Raw genomic sequence first — 19,398 nt, 5'->3', positions numbered from 1 at the left:
CTGCCAGGCAGATGCTGGTGCTGGCAAGTACCATTTTAGAATCCTCCCTCTAGCTTATTAGTGCTAGATCCAGCCCTGCCCTTCAGATGGTCAGCACCAGTCCTGTGATGTCCCAGGCCAAGCAGCTAGCTGGGTGAGGACACAGCCACACCCACCAGCAGACTGGCTGCTGAAGGACCACCTGAGCCCCCAGTTACCCCTGGGCCTGGCCCAGTGCAGCAGAGGGCCCAGGACGTAGCCCTACTCACCAACAGGCCAGCACTAGCCCTAGTACCCAGCCTCACCTGCAAGGGGGTGAGCACCAGCACCAGGACCTCTTGTTCCCCAGCCCCACCCATCTGTGGGCCGACACCAACCCCAGATCCCCAGGGCACTACAGTCAGAGACCTCGGGACACAGCTCCATCTGCCAGTGAGTTGGTACTACCCCTGGAACCTGGCTTTACCAACCAGGGATGGCATCAGGCCCAGGACATACTGAGGCTGCCCACCAGCAGGCTGACACTAGATTCAGGACCCATGGGCACCACAGGAAGAGACCCCGGTACCTGGCTCTGCCCACCGGTGAGTGGGCACAGATATAGAGACTAAAAAAAAATAGGAAAGATCAATGAAACTAAGAGCTGGTTCTTTGAAAAGATAAACAAAATTGATAAACCTTTAGCCAGACTCATCAAGAAAAAAAGATTGAGGGCCCAAATAAACAAACTGAAATAGAAGTTACAACCAACACCACAGAAATACAAAGAATCATAAGAGAATACTATGAACAATTATGCACCAATAAAGTGGACAACCTAGAAGAAATGGACAAATTCCTAGAAATGTACAATCTTCCAAGACTGAATCAGGAAGAAATAGAAAATATGAACAGACTAATTATCAGTAACGAACTTGAATCAGTAATCAAAAAGCTACCAACAAACAAAAGTCCAGAACTGGATGGCTTCACAGGTAAATTCTACTAAACATTTAAAGAAGAGTTAATACCTATCCTTCTCAAACTATCCCAAAAAATTGCAGAGGAAGGAACACTTCTGAACTCATTCTATAAGGCCAGCATCACACTAACACCAAAACCAGACAAAGATGACAAATAAAGAAAATTATAGGCCAATATCACTGAAGAATATAGATGCAAAAATTCTCAAAACAAATATTAGCAAACTGAACTCAACAAGATATTAAAAGGATCATACAGCATGAACAAGTGGAATTTATCCCAGGGATGCAAGGATGTTTCAACATCTACAAATCAATCAACATCATACACCATATTAACAAATTGAAGAAGAAAAATCACAAGATCATCTCAATAGATGCAGAAAAAGATTCTGACAAAATTCAACACCCATTTATGATACAAACTCTCAACAAAGTGCATATAGAGGGAACATACCTTAACATAATAAAGGCCATATATGACAAGCTCACAGCCAACATCATACTTAACAGTGAAAAGCTAAAAGCATTTTCTCTAAGATCAGGAACAAGATAAGGATGTCCACTCTCACCACTTTTATTCAACATAGTACCAGAAGTCCTAGCCACAGTAATCAGACAAGAAAAAGAAATGAAAGAAATCCAAGCTGGAAAAGAAGAAGTAAAACTGTCACTAGTAGCAGATACTATACACAGAAAATCCTAAAGACACCACCAAAAAACTACTGGAAATCATCTATTAATTCAGTAAAGTTGCAGGATACAAAATTAATATACAGAAATCTATGGTGTTACGGCCCAGCAATCCCACTACTGGGCATATACCCTGAGAAAACCATAATTCAAAGAGTTATGTACCACAGTGTTCATTGCAGCTCTATTTACAATAGCCAGGACATGGAAGCAACCTAAGTGTCCATCGACAGATGAATGGATAAAGAAGATGTGGCACATATATACAATGGAATATTACTCAGCCATAAAAAGAAACGAAATTGAGCTATTTGTAGTGAGGTGGATGGACCTAGAGTCTGTCATACAGAGTGAAGTAAGTCAGAAAGAAAAACAAATACCGTATGCTAACACATATATATGGAATCTAAAAAAAAAAAAAAAGAGGTTATGAAGAATGTAGGGGCAGCACAGGAATCAAGACGCAGGGGTACAGAATGGACTTGAGGACATGGGGAGGGGGATGGCCTGGGACAAAGTGAGGGGGTGGCATGGACTTATATATACTACTGGGTGTAGGGTAGATGGCTGGTGGGAAGCAGCCACGTGGTGCAGGGAGATCAGCTCGGTGCTTTGTGACTGCCCAGAGGGGTGGGATGGGGAGGGTGGGAGGCAGATGCAGAAGGGAGGAGATGTGGGGATGTATGTATGTGTGTGGCTGATTCACTTTGTCATGAAGCAGAGACTAACACACCATTGTAAAGCAATTATACTCCAATAAAGATGTTAAAAAAAAAAATCTATGATGTTTCTCTACACAAAGAACACACTATCAGAAAGAGAAATAAAGAAAACAATCCCATTTGCAATCACATCAAAAAGAATAAAATACCTGGGAATAAATCTAACCAAGGAGGCAAAAGACCTATACTCAGAAACTACAAGACACTGATAAAAGAAACTGAAGATGACACAAACAAATGGACAGATATACCGTGTTCATGGATTGGAAGAATTAATATTGTTAAAATGACCTATAACTTAAGGCAATCTATAGATTCAATACAATCCCTATCAAAATACCAATGACATTTTTCATAGAAGTACAATAAATAATTCTAAAGTTTTTATGGAAACACAGAAGACCACACATAGCCAAAACAATATCAAGAAAGAAGTACAAAACTGAAAGTATCATGCTCCCTGACTTCAAACTGTACTAGAAAGCTACAGTCATCAAAACTGTATGGTATGGGTACAGAAACAGACATGTAGGTCAATGAAACAGGACACAGAGTCCAGAAATGAGCCCACGCTTATATGCGCAATTAATCTACAACAAAGGAGGCAAGAATATACAATGGGGAAAAGACAGCCCCTTCAATAAATGGTGTTGGGAGAACTGGACAGCTACATGCAAAAGAATCGAATGGGACTACTTTCTCACACCATATACAATAATTAATTCAAAGGGGATTAAGAATTAAATGTAAGACCTGAAACCATAAAATTTCTAGAAAAATCATAGGCAGTATCCTCTTTGTCATAGGTCTTAGCAATATTTTTTTGGATATGTCTCCTCAGGCAAGGGAAACAAGATAAAAAATAAACAAATGCGACTACATCAAACTAAAATGCCTTTGCACAAGGAAGGAAACTTCAACAAAATGAAAAGGCCACCTACTGAATGGGAGAAGATACTTGCCTACGATATATTCACCTAGGGGTTTACATTCAAAATACATAAAGAACTCATACAACTCAACATCAAAAATACAACAACTCAATTAAAATAAGGGCAGAGGACCTGAATAGACATTTTTCCAAAGAAGATATACAGATGGTCAACATACATGTGAAAAGATGCTCAACATCACTAATCATCAGGGAAATGCAAATTAAAACCCCAATAAGATATCACCTCACACTTGTCAGAATGGCTATTATGAAAAAGACAACAAGTAACAAGTGTTGGTGAGGATGCGAAGAAAAGGTAACCCTTGTGCACTGTTGGTGGGAATGTAAATTGGTGCCGCCACTATGGAAAACAGTATGGAGAGTCTTCAAAAACTTAAAAATAGAACTACCACATGATCCACCAATTCCACTCCTGGATATATATCCAAAGAAAACGAAAACACTAACCTGAAAAGACATATGCACCCTAATGTTCATAGTAGCATAATTTACAACAGCCAAGCTATGGAAGCAACCCAAGTGTCCATCAATATATGAGTGGATAAAGAAGATGTGGTATATATATGCAATGGGATATTACTCAACAATAAAAAGGAATGTAATCTTGCCATTTGCAACGACTGAGATGGACCTAGAGAGTATTATGATAAGTGAAATAAGTCACACACAGAAAGACAAATTCTGTATGCACTTATATGTGGAATCTAAAAAACAAATGAACAGACATAAGTAAATAGAAACAGAGTCATAGATACAGAGAACAAACAGGTGGTTGCCAGAGAGAAAGGGGGTGAGGGGAAAGGAGAGGAATAGGTGAGGGAGATTAAGAGGCACGAATTTTCAGTTACAAAATAAATGAGTCACAGGTATGAAATGTACCATGTGGGGAATATAGTCAATAATTATGCAATATTTTTGTACGGTAACTAGACTTAACCGTGGTGAGCATTTTGAAAGTATAGAAATATCAAATCACTATGTTGTGTACCAGGAAATAATATAGTGCTGTAAGTCAATTATACTTCAAAAACAAAACAAACAACTCATAGAAAAAGGGATCAGATTTGTGGTTACCAGAGGTGGGGCTTGGGGAGAGGGGGAATTCGATGAAGGTAGTCAAAAGGTACAGACTTCCAGTAATAAGATAAATAAGTACTAGGGATGTAACATACAACATGATAAATATAACGAACACTGCTGTGTGTTATATATGCAAGTTGTTAAGAGAGTAAATCATAAGCGTTCTCATCACAAGGAAATTTTTTTAAATATCTTTAATATTGTATCTATATGAGGTAACAGATGTTCACTAAACTTATTGTGGTCATCATTTCATTATATATGTAAGTCACATCATTATACTGTACACCCTAAACTTATACAGTGCTGTATGTCAATTATATCTCAATAAAACTAGAAGAAAATAATTTTTAAATAAAGAATCTTCTAGGTTAGTTGACTAAAAGAACTAGGTACAATCCCAACTCAGTAACAACGAGCAAGCCTATTGTCCAGATGGTAGTCTTGAAATATCATTTACCACTACCCAAAACCAGGGCTTCTTGGAGAAATGGCTGATTCCATGTTTAGGCTAAAAAATATATACACAAAATAAGCCTGGAAATTCTTGTAATGACAGTAAGGAAGCTACCAAATAGGCATAGGTCAGATGGACATAGGAACCCACTTGAAAAGACTCCCATTGGCCAAAGAGGGGATAACACAAACTTTGGTAATAATAATACTTACAAAGGGTTGAACCCCATAAAATATGTTTAAATCCGTGAGTTATACTGATTTTTTTTAAAAAATCAGTCACTTTTAGAAGATGATAGGGAAACAACTCATTAGCTTAAAAACTGGTAAATAAAGGGAAAGAATCAAGCATTTCCTTTAGGTACTATACCACTGGGTAAACAAATAGCAAATGACGGGAGTTATCTCTTTAAAAAAGTATCCAAAAGTTGAATAAGGAATAACATTAGACTATTTCTATTTTTCAAGCCACAATGAATGAACAGATATAGGCATTAAGTATCAATGACTGCTAACATTACAAAAAGAAAGACAACCAGACATTTTGTGCCTCCTATATTCTTGCCATGCACTATCTATTCACTTGCAAAAGTGATAAAAGTCTAAGTCTGATACAGTCTCCAGATCCAGCTGCCAATTTACAAGAAAGTCAAAGGACACAGTAACATGATGACTTTACCATGAGTATGCAAAACAAGGCTCTAGTACCTAGAGATGCACACCTGGGTGATAAAATTATTTGAAAACATTAAGAATTGATTGCTCTCTCCTACTGGACTTGAGCAAGGATGATTATCTCTGACTTTGTTAGGCACTTATCCTGCTACAACTAGGAGAGTAGGTATTAGGATGGAACTCAGGTTGAGGATTGCTGAGCAGAAAGATGAAAAGAAATTGGGTCTTTGAAGATATGACTGAGAAGCTGGATCCGTCAACCATGAAACTACCATTCCTTGAGACTGTATGGGTTCTGAGGGCCAATAAATCTTGACTGGTTAAGCCAAAAAATAAAAAATAAAAAAAAAAGAATTGATTGCTAAAATGGAAATAATAAGTCCTTACAAAGCAATAATTACTTTAAATGTATATGGATTAAATTCTCCAATCAAAAGACATAGAATGGCACTGCCACCCTCAATTATTGCAATAGCCTCCTAATTGAGCTCCTTAGCTAGGACTTTTGGTACCCCTGAAGTCTATATTCTAGACAACAGTCAGAGTGATCCTGTTAAAACACATTTCTTACCATACTTCTACTCAAAACTTTTCAGTGGCTTCCCATCTCTCTCTGAGCTGAAGCTAAATTTGTTATGATGGTTACTCTGCCCTATTTGATCTGGTCCATTTGCCTCTCTGATGGTATTTCTTTCCACTCTCCTCCTTTATTTGTTCTATTCAAGCCATATGGCCTTCATGTTATTCATATAATACACTAGACATGTCACAGCCTCTGGATCTCTTACTGTTCCTTCTGCCTGGAATGTTTTTCTCCAGGAATGCTTTTTCCCTCAACTTCTTTTATCAATGCCAACTTTTTCAGTATGATCTCCTTTGTCTGCTCTATTTAAAACTGCAATCAATCTTGAATGTTATCTCTTTCCTATCTTGAATGTAATTTCTCTCAGGGCAGGGATTTTTTGTTTTGTCCTGTGTTATTTACTGTTTGCCACTGGCACCTAGAACACTGCCTGGCACATAGTAGGTACTCAAAAAAGTATTAAACTAATGAATGATACTAATATTTGATAATGAGAGATTGAATATACAAACAGACAACAGCTAGACCATATAGACAAATAAAACTCTGAGCTACAACCTCCGTAGCAGTCAATTCAGAAAGATCAGGACTTGGTCAGCGATGGCCAGCTTTCCTAATTTTGCCTTCTTTCAATTCAGGACCAACCAGAGAGAGCAAAATGTGTACCCCAAACCAATCACATAGGATGCTCCACTTCTGGAAAGCACATGTGCAGCTGCCCGATACCAACAGCCTCCAATCACAGCATAAATGAAGCATTCTCCTTTTTTCACTATAGCTTTCCTACTTCTTATCTGCCTTTGAGTCTCTGGCAAAGCTAAGGTATGGTGACTGACTCTCTTGCTGAAGAAGCTCTGAATAAATATATTTTATTTATTCTCATTTGGTTTGTCTCTATTTCCACAATAATGGCGATAGGTAGTTTCTCACCATTATGTTAAGCATAAAGAAAAACATATTTTAAGACATCAATTTAAAAAATCTGTAATATACAATCTAATAGAGGCAGTGTGCTTGCCCTGCCAAAACAAGCACCTTACCTCCCCTTTGAGACAGAGTGCTTCTCCTTAAACCACTCCTATACAGAAAGTCTGGAGTTACTACTCTAGCTTTCTCTAGAGAGACATTTTATTCCCAAAGACAGTACTTTGTGAAAAGTAGACCGCCCGATGTCAAGTTGAGAACAAATTTCAGGTGCTGAGCAGCTAACTAGGCTCAATCACGTGTTAAGTGACTTTTTCCATTCCACCAAATTTATACCATGTGGTTAAAGTATTTGTTTTAGTTGAATTAAAAATCACTATATGACATGTACATTTGGTGTTGCTGTAAGTTAATTATAGCTATAAAGGTCGATACAGGCAAAAACCGATCTTATCTTACCCACAATACTCTAAAATCCATGAGGGGCAGGATCCCTATCTGATTAGTTGCATACTATGCACACAGTAGGTACATAATAAATATACCTTTAATAAACGATTAACAAATTAACACATTTTCTCTATATGAAAATAACTACTACATGAAGCAATTAAAAGTGCATTAGGTGGAATTTTTTTTATAACTAAGTTCTACAAATTGTGTTCAAATAAATATAATTACCAAGAAGGTGATCAAACTTATTCTGATATCTAAAATTTGGCCCATTTGGAAAATTCAATACGATTTGAGAAATTTTTGTCTGAAAGAAATTCTTACAGCCCAGATAAACAGAGCTAAAACTCTTCCCAGCAAATGCACTGTATAGGGTCACTATCCATGCAAAGTCTACTCTTATACTGTTAAGTTTTAAATAATTATGCTAGGCCCAAGATGGAGTTACTCATGCGAAGCCACCCCCTGCCCCGCTCCACGGAGTGACAAGCCAAAACTGAGCTTCCTTTTCTTGAGCGTGCTGACTCTAAATGTAACTTAAATTGACCCATCAGAACCTGTCTGCTCAACTTAAATTACACAACCAGGCTCCAAGGTTCCTTTGTACACCAAATAAGGGAAATAACCTTGTATTAGCCAATCAAATCAGATTTCCCCAGTAGAGCTTCCTCATTCCTGTGTGTCTCCGTCTATAAAACACCTTTGATTTGTATAGCTCTTTGGAGCTCCTTTTTATTTCCTGGACTGGATGCTGCCTGATTCATGAATCACTGAATAAAGCTAGTAAGATCTTAATAACATATTGTTGGTGAATTTTTCTTTTCATGATACTAAAGAACTTAATTCTTATGTCTTAGGTCTGAATTTTATTGCTTTTTATCAAAGGCCATTGCAAAACTGACAGAGTAAGAAGTAGATTTTAACATAATCTTTAAAGTAAAAGATCAAGATTGAAATGCAACAAAAAATAGGAGATTGGGTGAGTATGAATAGGTAATATTTTATTCGTGTTTCCAAAAATGGAATCATCAGCCCAATCCATCTGTATTGTTTGAGAGGCGCATATCTATAGCCACTTTAGTTCTGATTTTTAAAGTGGCAAGTGAAAATAGAGACTTAATAGCTATATCTGTGTCTGTGACAGACAGAAAATAACAACTTTTCTGATCTTGTTCTCAAATGAATGCAAGTTAAAAATAAACTCAGAGAGTTTATCTGATGAGTTTTCTGACAGGGTTCTAAATACATCCTAGTGAGGGGAAGGTGAAACTGGACATTTTTCTCAGGCCGTTTGGGGAGTTTAAATGACAAAGGGCGGCTCTCCACTTGTACTTGGCTTTGCATGTGATTAGAATCAAATTGCTGAAGAATTTTGTTTGAGCTAAGAAAAATAAGATTGACTGAGTAGTGGGATTTACTTTTAACTATCCTATACCATTCTTTTAAAAATGTTTCTTTTTTAAAAAGCCAGTTTGCTAAGACATACTTTCTTTATTATTCAGCAGCATGGATTAATAGCTGCTTAAAATGAGAGTTTGAGAGATGTAGCATGAAACAGTAGAAACAGCAGGAGCTTCAGGTCAAACTGAACTAAACTGAATTCTGTCTCCTATGTGCCTTGGGAAAGTTACTTAAGCAATTTCCTCTCAGTTTCTTCATTTGTTAAATGCAGAGAATGCATTGCAAATTTATTGTATGCAAAATACCTAGCAAGGCAGCCCACATAATATATGTTCAATAAATTATAGTTATTGTCATTACCTTTATTTTGTGTAGTTTGCCTTAAAGGTAAAACAGAGACATCCAAGATAATTACATAACTTTAAATCATCCCAGCAAAAGGCAATTACTCTTCAAATTGCCCTCCTCTCTTTCCTCAATCACCCCAATCACCAAAATAAAACACAACTCTGTTTCTCAAATAACTTCCACAAACAAAAACATTATACAAAGAATTCTATAACTGGGAGAGTGTTGTAAGTAAATAGTATAATAGTTTCCTCTTTTCTTCGTTTAAGTCTAAACGGCCTGTTCTCCCGTGGACTGGGAGAATTGTGGATTTTAAGTTTTATTCAGGGACCTTACTGAGGACTATAGCCCAGGAAACAGCCTCTCAGTAGCTCTGAGGCGACTGCTCCAAAGAGGTAGGGAAGAAGCCAGTATATATATTCAATATATGATTTTTGGCAAGGGAATTCGTGCAGTTAAGCATACATCTTGGTAAAAGGTGACTGCTAGTCACAAGGATGAGATATCTCAGTTAATGATTCTAGTGCTTTTGTATGTATAGGAAGATGCATGAATCTGGGTTCATTAAAATTTTTTCCTGAGATATCTCTATCTAAGGGGCCTGTTTTTTGTCCTGGATTCCTTTCAGGGTATACTGTCAGTCGGCGACTGCAGTGGCTAGTGACTTGATCCTTGTAGAACTGGATGGTGGGCAACATTATTTTATACTCCCTTGCTACTGACAGACTGGGCTTCCTCTCTGATACTGCAAACCTATAGACTGATCACAAGCAGTTTATTCATTTCAGTATTCATTCCTAGCAACATACTAGAAATACTGACTTTTTAATAAAAGAATGTATATGATCATATGCATTTATACATACAAGATATTCATCAGTTGTGCTGAAATGAATACCTGTAACTAGGAAGAACAGTGAACTATGGAGTCACAACCAAACAAAATCACAGATTATTTTTTGGGGGGAGGCAAATAAGGGATATATCTCAAATATACCAGCAAATATATTAACCAGTTAAGTTTATCCCTTACCTTTAAAAGTTGAGCCATCCTACATTAGAATCTGCCACGTGTTCATGATAAAATTCTTTAGCGAGCATTCCAGAGCTTAATAAATTCCGTATCTGCACTATAAAAAACACAAAGTAAGAATAAAGTATGATTTAATAAAATATTTCTTCGGATGGTTAGAAGATAAGAAGATCCAAACTTTTGAGCATGCTACAATTATTTTCTAGAATTTCTAATGTGAAAATAAAAACCATTCTTTTCAAAAGGCACATATGGTACCTCAAAGGTATTAATTATCTTAAATTTGCAAGAATTAAGAACACAGTTAGATGCCAAGTTGCTATCAGGTGCTTCAAACTATCTGTCATACTGCTAACAAAAGAACTATTTTTATGATACACATTTTTTTTTTGTTTCTGCAAAGTTGTACCATTCAACAAAGGAAAAGCATCTAATAAACTTTCCTAAACTTTTACAGTTAGTATTGAAGAAATATGAAGAGCAAACTCATCCTTAATATCTGCATATTTAAAATAATTATACATATCTGGTAAAATTTCTTGGCTTGTTATTTCAGTTTTTTGTTTTTCCTGGAGGGTAAAAGAGGCTTGGCTGCCTACTGCTTGTTACACCTTGTAGCTTTCCAGCTCTTGCAATTATAGAGTTCCTGACCTGCTAATAATAATAATAATTTTTAAAAGCCCATTCATTATAAGGACTTGTAAGCTGCTAAGTGACAGGTGAAAGTTTAACGGGATCCTATTATTTAATCTCTGCTCTTATTGCCTTATTTTTTTTTTCATGGAAAGGCATTTTATTTTAAATATAGCAGTGTGTACATGTTAATCCCAATTTAATAAAAGTATTTAAATTTACTGTTTTAAAGTTGTTTTTTAAAATTATTCTTACTCTTAGCTTTTAGTCCTGTCTTCTTATTCTTGATTTTCAATCACATGTTTTAAATTTGTTCACTTTATTCTAATTCTTTATTTTCTTTTATAATTTTTATCTTGTTATCTGACCTATATCCTTTATCTGAAATTTTATTATTTTATTATTTCAAATGTTTTGACTTTTATCTTCACTGGGCCTTAAAGTTCCTTTTTAATATACTACTTTTTTAACTTAAATATTTTAAATTTCCCATTTATTCTTTTTTTAGATTAACTCATTTATTTTATTTTAATAATATATCATTTTGCTTTCATTTTACTATATTAATTTATCCCCATTATGATTTGATTTTATAATAAATAGAAAGTGGGAACATAGAAGTAGGATTCGTGGGTATAGCCCACATGATAAATAGGAAAGAATTTTCTACTTTTTCCTCTAAACTACCTCGGAAACTATTTCTCTGGCTCCCAGAATGAACAGCCTATCCTTTTAAAGATTACTTATCGAAAACTTCACCAAGGTTTATGGACACCCACAAGTTAACCTTCTCCAGGACAATTACTTTGCTCTCTGTACGTATAGCAATGGAACAGTACTACATACTTAAAATCTCAAACCATCTAGGCTTTATATGAGGACTGTGTTACTACGAGATGCATGGCCTCCAATTTATTTATTCCTTGAACAAATGTGAGCTCAGGCCTAACCTTTAAAAGAAAATATATAGTGTTATATGTCAAAGAGATATTTATGGAACATAGCAATACACTGACCTGCTTCTAATATATTTCCGGTTTGGTTAACCTCACTTCTCATCAGGGTCATAGCAAAGGTGATATTCAAAATATTTAACAAGCAGTACAGCACAGGCATCAGTAAATCGGGCTTGGGTACTGGACTATCGGAAGAGCTGCCGGATTAAACAATTAGTATACCTTTACCAGTGTGTACAGGCTCCCCTAGACCCTATATCCTCCTTGTGAGGACAAAGGAAAAACTGGCTTAGAAATTTGGGGGAGGAGGGAATATAATCTCCGTCTCTGCTGAAAGCTATATTAATTTATGAATACTGTTACTAGATAACCTGAGTTAATCTAGAATCTGGTCAACTGTAAGAAAGAAAGGCCTGTTTCCACAATCATGCAATTTTGGGCATATCTTCAGGGAATGTCTTAGGGTGACAGAAGAGAAATTAGACCTGTCTTTTCCAATCTTTTGGTTCTTTAAGGAAGAAGTTGCTGTCCCAGGAATATTGAAGTCCATGAAGAGTCATAATGGCAATATCTTAGGATGTTACAAATATTTTATGAAGACCCTAATTCAACTATTACTCAATCATACTGAAGTTATACCCACTATCCAGCACCACAAAATACCATCTTCTATAGTCTTCCCATGAGGGACACCAACTATTTACATAAGTGAGAATCTCTGAAAATCTTCCTTGTCTGAACTTCTTCCAGGAAGCTCACCCACTGCCCTATTCCTGGAACTCTGATGAACTCTAATGAGTCCCCCAACTTTGCAGATTTATCCTGTAACACATGTAATGTTTGTGTGTCTCTTTAAATAATTTTGGGGAATATTATGGGAAATAAATAGTAAATTATTCAATCCACTCTTCTACAATATATTATATATGAAATTACAAGCATAGTCATCCTTAATTTAATCTTGATGTTACCAGGGAAGGGGAAATTTCCCCCTCCTGAGTTCTCCTGGCTGGAGTAATAATAAAACTGACACAAGACAGATTAACAGGAGAAAAAGAAACAAATTTTAATTCATGCGTATGGAGGTCTCATAGAAATGGGACCTAAGAAGTGGCCGACACAGGAAGCTTTTATACTTTTTAGGCAAAGAAACAATAAATTTGAGAGGAATTGACAGGACAAAGAAACTTAGGTTTTGGGTGTCCAATTAGCGAAGAATCTAAACAGAATCTAGGCTAGGGGTAGTAAATTAAAGAAGAAACAAGATTTGTTTATATAGGCGTCCAGGCCCTAAATTCCCTATCTTTGGCGATAAGGGCATCCTTCTACCTCCAGAGGCAGGGAGTTAGCCTTTTACATAGGAGATTTGTTTCCTGCTTTCAGGGTAGCAGAGAAGAGGGTCAGAGTATCCTTCTTGCATTGGCCATTTCTTAAGTAACTTTAATTCAAAATAATCTATATACCATTGAGGCACATTTTGGGGCAGTCTGCCCTGGGCCCCAACAATGTATAGCTAAATACAAAAAGTTCCTACTTTTTCCCCTTCTAACAATAGAGTTCACCATTTTGCCTATTTTTAATACCTCATGGAGCTCACTTCAACTAGAGAATATTCTGGCGTGGGTTTAGCAACATTTACGTTGAGATGTACTTCAATGGAACTGTTTGAGAAGGGACTAGAGAAGCCTATACTCTGAGTTTACTTAGAAATATTTGCGAGTTGCTTTTGCTTGTTAAAGAATCTTAAATTACTTATGTAAGATTAATATTATATTAAAGAGTCAAATGATATGAACATTAGTTGTGCAGCTAGCAATTTCATAGAATATCTCAAGCTGGAGAGACACTCAGGATTCTACTGAAATATAAAATTCCTTATCTCTGCAATAAAATGTCTCAGGTAGAAATAACCCTGAAACTAAGCTTTCAATAGCTCTGATTTAGTTAATATAGAAGTGAAATGGATCTAGATGTCCCCATAGCTTTAAATTCCTAGTTATACATACAGTGGGTAATTTAAAAAGCTGAATACGTACAAGGTTATAGTAATATATTTTATAATCTTAAAGATCATTTGCTTTCTGTTTATGGAGTACTGCTTAAATAACATGTAGAGATTATTGTTCAAAATCAGTCATTTTATTTGCTGAATGCTATGCTAGTTAGATTTGGGTAGAATCTGGAAATGTACTAGGATTTACAAAAAGAACTAACATTCTGTAAGTAACCCTTTCCCCTCTCTGAGCTTCAGCATGCTACAAAATAAGAACAATGCATCTAGATGATTTCTAAGGTCCATTGCCCTCTAACATTCAATATGTCTATGATCCTACATATGAAGTTTTCAGAAGATAAAAAGAATATATGAGTTGTAGTCCATAAGCAGAAACTGCGTTTAGAGTTTGTTTTTCACCTCTTTGTAAACTAATCAAACCCTTTTGCCTAGATGAAGACAAAGTTACATGAAGCCAATTTAAGAACAACAGAAATAGTCTGAAATATCTCAATTGGGTTTAGTCATTGAATGTTTCTGTAAATTAGGTGAAAGAGGTAACAAAATAAGCACTTAATGACCATGGTTTTCTTTGAGCCAAATTAGTTTGTCAAATTAGTCTAAAAGACATTTTACTAGAGATTTAATAGGATGGACCTTCAGGGGGGATGGAATATCCTGGAACACTGTCCTCAAATGTGATAGTCACAACATAATCACTTGATCATCTTGTTTTTCTTTTTTTTCTCATGGTAAGGCATTTTATTTTAAATATAACAGCATGTACATGTCAATCTCAAACTCCCAATCTATCCCTCCCCCCACCCATCCCCCCAGTAACCATCTTGTTAAACATACAGATTCCTAGGTACCAATGTGAAAGATTTTATTTCAGTATCTCAGAGTTAAGACCTGAGACTTTGTAGTTTAGTTGGTGCTGGAAGTGACTCTGATGTGGCCAATATATTGACTACCCATGAATACTACTGATAGGGAGCCTGGGGGGCTGACAGAGTACAAGACCTGACTTAAAATCAACCATTACTAAAAGCCTCTCCACCAGGGTTTGTTGAAGACAATTATAGAAAAGTGTTTTAACGTCATGTTTTCCTGAGGCAGTGGTTAACAGTTGGGGCAAGCAGTGAACTAATCCAACACCTTAAAAGGAAAAGATGAGGAAAGAGATGTTCATAAGGGCTTTGAAAAGTTCCAACATATTCTAGAATCTAGGAATCTAGGAATCTAATCTGGGAACCTAGAAAGTGACATGTCTGCCCATGCCGTGAAAACAGCTAGGGTTATGCACCCACTCAGAAAAGTCCTGAAAAGGCTTTAAACTCTTACTGCTGGATGACCTAAAGGCTCTGTGCAACCTTAAAGTGGAAGCTAAGTTACAGTTGTCAATTAACTGGTAGACTGTGGAAGGAATTCTCTAAAATGAATCCAGAGTCCCTCAGCAAAGACCGTGAGACTTATTGGTTCCAACTGTCTAAAGAAATCTCCGTCAAATTATTAGCTGGCCACTAAGCTAAATGAAAATTATATTCAGTGGCCACATATAACAAAGAATATGGACTTTGCAGAATTATTTCAGAAAGGTCACACAAAATCAAACAATAATAATTACAAGCAGCAGTAACCACAAATGCTTGAAGGACAGAGAATCTGATTTCCAGAGTTGCCACATTATATTATATAAAATGCTCAGTGTTCTACTGTACAACAAAAAAAAATTATGAGACATGCAAATAAATAAGAAATTGTGATCATTACACAGGGGGAGAAATTATTCAATAGAAACTGTTCCTGAAGAATCCAAGATGTTGGATTTACTATGTAGACTTCACAGCTATTTAAATTATACTTAAGAACTAAGTAGAGTCATATCTAAAGAACTGAAGGAAAGTATGAGAGTGTCTCATCAAAAAGAAAATTTCAATAAAAAGATAAAACCAAATAGAAATTCTAAAATTGAGAATTATAATAACTGAAATGAAAATTTCACCAGAAGGGTTCAAGTGCAGATTTGATCAGGCAGAAGAAAGAACCAGTGAACTTGAAGATGAATCAACTGAGATTATCAAATCTGAGGAAAAAAAGATGAAAGAATTAAGAAAAATAAACAGAGCCTCAGAGCTCTGTGGAACATCATCAGGAATACCAACATAGGCATAACTGGAGTCACAGAAGTATAGGAAAGAGATAAAGGGGCAGAAAGCATATTTGATGAATTACTAGCTGAAAATTTCCTAAACTTCATGAAAAACATTAATTTACACCTTCAAGAAGCTCAATTAATTCTAAGTAGGAGAAACTCAGAGATCCATACCAAGATACATCATAATCAACTGTCAAGCAAAGACAAAGAAAGAGTCTTGAAAGCAGGAATAGAAAAGGAACTTATCATGTACAAGAAATTCTCAATAAGATTAACAACTAAAATATTAAAAAACAGAGTCCAGAAAATAGTGGGATGACATATTCAAAGTGATGAAAGGAAGAAAATATCAACTAAAAATCTATATCTTTAAAAATAAAGAAAAATTAAAACTTTCCATATTTTAAAAAATAGAGAGAGTTCATCACTAGTAGACCTGTCCTACAGACTACAGGCCTTCAGTATTACATGAAAGGACACTAGATAGTAACTTGATTCTATGTGAAAAAATAAAGAGCACTCAAAGTTAACTACATAGGTTAAAAAAAAAAGTGTAAATGTATTTTTTGTTTGCAAGTTGTTTTTTTTCCTATCCAATTTAGAAGTCAGAAAGCAGTGTGTTCCAGGGACTGGAGAGAGGAGAAAATGGGGACTGTCTACTGACAAGTATGGGGGGGGTGGTGGTGGTATGATGAAATGTTCTGGAAATAGGTAGTGGTGATGGTTGCCTGACTTTGTGAATACTGTAAAAACCACTCTATTGTATGTTATAAAAAAGAGAGAAACTGCTGAATTATACACTTTAAAAAACAAATATGAGAGAGCTCAGGAAACTATATTAACTTTTGCATGTCTGTACTGGGAGCACAAAGGTGGGGGAGGTGGTGACAGAATCCTCAGTGAGGATTGAGATGTAGCCAGATCAGAATGTACCTTAGCATAAGGCATTTGGAATTTACCCCAAAGGCAACGGGAGCAACTGAAGAACTTTTATCAGAGTTAGAAAGTATTTGCATTTTGAGAAAAATTATTCTACAACAATATTCTCCTAAATTAATTTATGACAAAGCCCTTCTTAAATAATAATGCACTGACAGAATACCAAAGAGATAGTGAACTGAAGTAGATGCTTAGCTTAAAGCAAATAACAAGACAATCGCAAAATAGTTTGTTGCATGAAATGATGAAAATATGATCCATAATGATTTTAAAAGAGAATGTTAGATACTGTAATGTTATTATATTTAAAATGAAAATACTATTGAGATAATATTCAGAATACTTTATTTTATATTTTATTATAAATATGGCATGAAAATTCCAATAACTGAACTACAGGAACTGAGCTTTGTGACTATCAACCCCTTTTATGGGAAATCGATTATTGAGATTTTGAGTCTTATCCTCACATGAGCACATCATATACATTAATATATTTTGTTTTCCTTGCAGAGTAATATGAAAATTCCATTTACTACCTATTTACTACCTGTACATTGTGACCAAGGGAAAATCTTAAGCTCTATGTTCTGCATTATCCAGTTACTCTTGGGTTAGGCTGCTCAAAAAACCATTAATTACTTTATCTTGAGCTACTCATCTGCTGACTTTTTTGAAATAAAGTATCCAATTTATGGTATTCTAGCTTTTTGCTTATTTGATCTAGATATAATCTACATGGAAATAGTTTTCCAATCTATATGGAAATTTGTGTGATTAATGTATTTAGAATATAGTAAATATTGAATAACACAAATATATGTTGAAATGATTAGATATAAATACATAGCATAGATAAACCTCCATCAAAGAGACAAATCATTAATATGAAAGTTAGCAAAAAGTTTATCTATGTGTAGAGTGACTATCATTACATTTAGCCATCATTCATTCTTAGGTAGTACTTAGAGGTAAATTATCAAATAACACAAATACTGTATTTTAAAATGCTTAGTATTTTGCTTGGCTATATATTTAATATAAATTTGAGAAGAGGGAATTTCCTGGTGGTCCAGTGGTTAGGACTCCACGCTTTCACTGCTGAGGGCCCGGGTTCAATCCCTGGTGGGGGAACTAAGATCCTGCAAGGTGTGGGGTGTGGCCAAAAAAAAAAAAAAAAGTGTTTAAAAAAATTTGAGAAGAAAAATATCATTAAAATCAGCTTTTTTGCAGGAAAAAATATTATAACCATCTTGTAGCATGTTATTCTTTCTTATAGCATGCTTGAAATAACTTTATTTAGAATGATCCTCAGTTTCTGGTTTGGGTGACTGAGTAGATAGTTTTGTCATTTACTGAAAAAAGGAAAACCAGAAGAAGAAGAAATCTTAAAGCAAGGAGTTCAGCTCAGTTCTTGACATGGGTTTGATGTCGGTGTAAGACATCCACATGGATATATTCAGTAGGCAGTTGGATATGCATATATTGAATTCAGGACACAGATTTGAGCTGGATTCATAGATTTTGGAGTCATTAGCATATAAATGTTAATTGAAATCATAAGAGTGGATGCAGTCAGAAGGAGTGTACAGTCAGAAAAGCAGACCTAGAAAAGAACACTGAATAATGCTAAGATTGATACTGAATATATGTCTTCATAAAAAAACAAGCAACAACAACAAAAAACAGTGGGGTAATCAGAGAGGTAGGTCAATAGCTAACTATTATTATTAAGAGAAGCAATGAACTGGTTTTCACGACTGACTGAAAGTGAGAAGTAAGAAAGATAGATTAACTCCAAGATGACTCACAAGTTTCTAACTTAGGCAACTGTTTGGGAAGGGAGGGCATGTTGGTATGATTCCTTGAGACATGGAGGAGGAATAGTTTTTTAAAGGAAATTCTTAACTTCTGAATATACTGAAGTATATGAAAGCTTTCATAAGTAGATGGGGATTAATGAAAAAGATGATGTTCATTTGGTATTCAGTTGTTTTCTGCATAGTGAAGCTTATATCTTGAATGTTCCTAACTGTAAAGGAGAAGATAGAATAGATAACGCTATTGTGTCTTCTTCCATGGGTGCATGAATCATGGGCTAACTTTGCCTCATGGCAGGGAGGAAAGTCAGAATATTTCATCTCTTATGGGGTTTCTATTAACTCCTTAAGGTATCACCTGATTTATCCTGGTTCTCCCCAGCATCTTATTTTTCCATGATATCCATGATATCTGTTATAACATTCTTATGCTTTCAAATGTATCTACTTATCCTATTTTGTATTTACCTAAGTTATTACATGCCCTCTTCTTGACTTACATTAAAAAAGACTTATTATGATTTATTCTGAAGGGAGTTCTGCTGCTATGAATTAGGCCCTGTGTTCTCAATTGGGCCATTAATTTGTCAAATCCTCCTGTATTTTTCCACAAATCAAAAAATTTTTATACCTAA

Source organism: Eschrichtius robustus, chromosome X (assembly GCF_028021215.1).
Source record: "Eschrichtius robustus isolate mEscRob2 chromosome X, mEscRob2.pri, whole genome shotgun sequence".
NCBI lineage: Eukaryota > Metazoa > Chordata > Mammalia > Artiodactyla > Eschrichtiidae > Eschrichtius > Eschrichtius robustus.
The sequence above is the reverse complement of the archived record's forward strand: the minus strand, read 5'-3'. Positions refer to the sequence as shown.